This window comes from Populus nigra, chromosome 2, assembly GCF_951802175.1.
Source record: "Populus nigra chromosome 2, ddPopNigr1.1, whole genome shotgun sequence".
Classification (NCBI taxonomy): domain Eukaryota; kingdom Viridiplantae; phylum Streptophyta; class Magnoliopsida; order Malpighiales; family Salicaceae; genus Populus; species Populus nigra.
Genome location: NC_084853.1, coordinates 20,354,534 through 20,359,533, shown reverse-complemented (window position 1 = coordinate 20,359,533; position 5,000 = coordinate 20,354,534).

Below are 5,000 nucleotides of genomic sequence, written 5' to 3'. Positions count from 1 at the left end.
GTCCCGAAGACGGTGGCCGGAATCGGGTCGTCGCCGGCCGGAAAACGGGTCATCGATGCCGGCAATACTTCGGGCCATGAGGCCCCCCACCTTAGTCCGAGTTTAGCAACAGCCCACATATCCCCCGCGGCAGGCCTATGGGCGCCAGGCCAGCGCGCCCCATGGCCAGTCAGGGGGCACCCCCCTAAAGAGCAATAAGTGTCATTGAAGCTCTGGCAGGGGGAGACACTACTAGGTCCCAGCTGTCACCCCCCCTCTAAAAAATTCATTTCTTGGTATTTTGAGCTGAAATTTTGCACAGAGGTTGGCAAAAATCCAATCCAACTTTATTAATTTTTCCAGAATTTTTCGAGGTCGGGAAGTATTTGTTTTTATTTTCCTACCATTAAAAATCGAGGAAATCGGAAAAAATAGGAACCGGCTCGGAATGACCCCAAATTCAGTGGGCAGCCTCATAAAAATATGGCTGATTTTACTGGATTGATTTCATGTGGAAAGCACGACGTTTTGTTGTAGGAATGCGGGAACCCCGGCGGGTCGCCTGCCGCGGCCAGCGACGTCGGGCTGGCCCCTGCAGCGCCTAGCCTCTCCCACGCGGGGGGCAGGCCAGAACGCGGGGGGCCAGGGCCCGAAGGCAGCCCCCCCGCGGGCGAGAGAGCAAGCCAGCAGGGGCTGTCGCCTGCCGCGGCCAGCGACGTCGGGCTGGCCCCTGCAGCGCCTAGCCTCTCCCACGCGGGGGGCAGGCCAGAACGCGGGGGGCCAGGGCCCGAAGGCAGCCCCCCCGCGGGCGAGAGAGCAAGCCAGCAGGGGCTGTCGCCTGCCGCGGCCAGCGACGTCGGGCTGGCCCCTGCCGCGGCCAGCGATGTCGGGCTGTCGCCTGCCGCGGCCAGCGACGTCGGGCTGGCCCCTGCAGCGCCTAGCCTCTCCCACGCAGGGGGCAGGCCAGAACGCGGGGGGCCAGGGCCCGAAGGCAGCCCCCCCGCGGGCGAGAGAGCAAGCCAGCAGGGGCTGTCCGCGCGTCGCGCAGCGCGGCATGGCTGCGGGGGCCGCGCGCGCGCGCCCAAGCGCCCAAGGGCCCCCAAGGGCCCCAGGCCCTCAGGCCCCAGCGCCCCAGCGCCCAGCGCGGGCGGGCGCGCGCGCGCGTGTGGTCTTTGAGGGGCGCCGGCCTGGTGGCTCCCTAAAGAGCAATAAGTGTCATTGCAGCTCTGGCAGGGGGAGACACTACTAGGTCCCAGCTGTCACCCCCCCTCTAAAAAATTCATTTCTTGGTATTTTGAGCTGAAATTTTGCACAGAGGTTGGCAAAAATCCAATCCACCTTCATTAATTTTCCCAGAATTTTTCGAGGTCGGGAAGTATTTGTTTTAATTTTCCTACCATTAGAAATCGAGTAAATCCGCAAAACTAGGAACCGGCCCGGAATGACCCCAAATTCAGTGGGCAGCCTCATAAAAATATGGCTGATTTTACTGGATTGGTTTCATGTGGAAAGCACGACGTTTTCTTGTAGGAATGCGGGAACCCCGGCAGCTCGCCTGCCGCCGCCAGCGACGTCGGGGACGCTGGCCTGCGCTGTCGAGCCCGCGAGGGCTGTCTCCGCGGCAGGCCCCCCCTGAACGGGGCACGACAGGCCACCGCGCTGGCTCGTCCAGCGTCGACAGTCCCTCGTCCAGGTTTCAGATCGCGCCAAGTCGAACCCATGACCTGCTCAAGCCATCGTGCGCTGCCGAATTCGCATCTGCGTGCAGGCTGCCACTCCACGCGGCAGCCCCTGTTTTCGTCAGCGTGCCCCCCTGACGAATTTTCCTGCCTGGCCCAGTCCAGCGTCCAGCCCCTGTTCGTCGAAAAATCTGCGCTGCCGATTTTCCACGCGGCAGCCCCTCTTTTCGTCAGCGTGCCCCCCTGACGAATTTTCCTGCCTGGCCCGGCCGGTCCAGCCCCTGTTCGTCGAAAAATCTGCGCTGCCGATTTTCCACGCGGCAGCCCCTCTTTTCGTCAGCGTGCCCCCCTGACGAATTTTCCTGCCTGGCCCGGCCGGTCCAGCATCCAGCCCCTGTTCGTCGAAAAATCTGCGCTGCCGATTTTCCACGCGGCAGCCCCTGTTTTCCTCAGCGTGCCCCCCTGACGAATGTTCGTCGAAAAATCTGCGCTGCCGATTTTCCACGCGGCAGCCCCTCTTTTCGTCAGCGTGCCCCCCTGACGAATGTTCGTCGAAAAATCTGCGCTGCCGATTTTCCACGCGGCAGCCCCTCTTTTCGTCAGCGTGCCCCCTGACGAATTTTCCTGCCTGGCCCAGTCCAGCGTCCAGCCCCTGTTCGTCGAAAAACCTGCGCTGCCGATTTTCCACGCGGCAGCCCCTCTTTTCGTCAGCGTGCCCCCCTGACGAATTTTCCTGCCTGGCCCGGCCAGTCCAGCCCCTGTTCGTCGAAAAATCTGCGCTGCCGATTTTCCACGCGGCAGCCCCTCTTTTCGTCAGCGTGGCCCCCTGACGAATTTTCCTGCCTGGCCCGGCCAGTCCAGCGCCCAGCCCCTGTTCGTCGAAAAATCTGCGCTGCCGATTTTCCCCGACGAACCTGCAGCTGCACAAATCCGCGCTGCCACTGCCCCATTGTCTGGACCAACAGTCTTTTCCATCAAGCCCTGGACTATAAATCGTCCAGACTCATCGCCAGCACCCGCTGCCGATTCTGCCGACTTTGCCGATTTCGTCGGCGCTGCCGATTCCAACACTGCACCCACCGTGTCTAAACCAGCGCTGTTTCGTCAGCGTGTCCCCTTGACGAATTTCCCTGCCTGGCCTGGACAGTCCATCTTCCAGCCCATGTTCATCGAAAAATCTGCGCTGCCGATTTCCCCGACGAACCTGCAGCTGCACAAATCTGCGCTGCCGATTTCCCCCCCTGTCGGCATGGCTGCCGCTGCCCCGATGTCCAGGCCAACAGTCTTTTTTGTCGACTTTGCCGATTTTGTCCGCGCTGCCGATTCCAACACTACCCCCTGCATCCAAACCAGCATTGTTTCGTCAGCTCTTCCCCTGACGATTTTAGCCCTGTAACAAACAGTAGGCCTCCAATCCCGCCAACGGGAGCCAAGTTGATAGGGAAGAGAATTGAATGACGCGCCTGGTCCTCGCACCCCGCCACCCGAGGGGCCTTTTTCCCGGCAGCCTCTGAAAAACTCTAGCTTTCACGGTCCTCGCCGCCCCTCACCACCATGGCAGGCCTCTAATCCCACCCATCAGCAGTTGTAGCCGATAGGGCAGTGATTTGAATGACGCGTCGCGGGCCGCCGGGTCATCTCACCCGGCCATTAATTGGAGCGTTTTTGGCTGGCCGAGGATGGGGGGATGGATCTCTTCTTCCGAAAAAGCAAACAGTACATCGGGAGTTATGTTGACGGGGCATGGAATTGAATGACCCGTCGCGGGCCGCCGGGTCATCTCACCCGGCCATCCCGGGGAGCGTTTTTCCCGGCAGCATCGGGGAAACTCTTGCTTTCACTGCCCGCTGCCCAAGTCCCCACTCGCATCGGCCCCCCGCGCCAACAAGCCAACGCTGCCGAATCGGCAGACACTGCTGCCGAATCTGCCGACACTGCCCCGCGGGCTGCCACTGCCCCAGTGTCTAAACCAGCGGTCTTTCTCATCGAGCCTTGGACTATCCAGTCCGTCCTGACTCATCGCCAGCACCTGCTGCCGATTCTGCCGACTTTGCCGATTTTCTCGGCGCTGCCGATTCCAACACTGCGCCCACCGTGTCTGAACCAGCGCTGTTTCGTCAGCGTGTCCCCTCGACGAATTTTCCTGCCTGGCCTGGACAGTCCACCGTCCAGCCCGTGTTCGTCGAAAAATCTGCGCTGCCGATTCTGCCGACTTTGCCGATTTCGTCGGCGCTGCCGATTCCAACACTGCCCGCCGTGCCTGAACCAGCGCTGTTTCGTCAGCGTGTCCCCTCGACAAATTTTCCTGCCTGGCCTGGACAGTCCATCGCCCAGCCCATGTTCGTCGCAAAATCTGCGCTGCTGATTTTCCCCGACGAACCTGCAGCCGCACAAATCTGCGCTGCCGAATCTGCCGACACTGTCCCGCGGGCTGCCACTGCCCCAGTGTCTAAACCAGCAGTCTTTCTCGTCGAGCCTTGGACTATCCAGCCCGTCCAGACCCATCGCCAGCACCCGCTGCCGATTCTGCCGACTTTGCCGATTTCGTCGGCGCTGCCGATTCCACCACTGCCCGCCGTGCCTGAACCAGCGCTGTTTCGTCAGCGTGTCCCCTCGATGAATTTTCCTGCATGGCCCGGCCAGTCCAGCGTCCAGCCCATGTTCGTCGAAAAATCTGCGCTGCCGATTCTGCCGACTTTGCCGATTTCGTCGGCGCTGCCGATTCCAACACTGCCCGCCATGCCTGAACCAGCGCTGTTTCGTCAGCGTGTCCCCTCGACAAATTTTCCTGCCTGGCCTGGACAGTCCATCGTCCAGCCCATGTTCGTCGAAAAATCTGCGCTGCCGATTTTCCCCGACGAACCTGCAGCCGCACAAATCTGCGCTGCCGAATCTGCCGACGCTGTCCCGCGGGCTGCCACTGCCCCAGTGTCTCAACCTGCGGTCTTTCTCGTCGAGCCTTGGACTATCCAGCCCGTCCAGACCCATCGCCAGCACCCGCTGCCAATTCTGCCGACTTTGCCGGTTTCATCGGCGCTGCCGATTCCAACACTGCGCCCACCGTGTCTAAACCAGCGCTGTTTCTTCAGCGTGTCCCCTCGATGAATTTTCCTGCATGGCCCGGCCAGTCCAGCGTCCAGCCCATGTTCGTCGAAAAATCTGCGCTGCCGATTCCCCCCTGTTGGCATGGCTGCCGCTGCCCCCTTGTCTGGACCAACAGTCTTTTCCGTCAAGCCCTGGACCATAAATCGTGCAGACTCACAGTCAGCACCTGCTGCCGACTTTGCCGATTTCGCCGGCTCTGCCGATTCCGAGCCAACGCTGCCGAAACAGACACTGCTG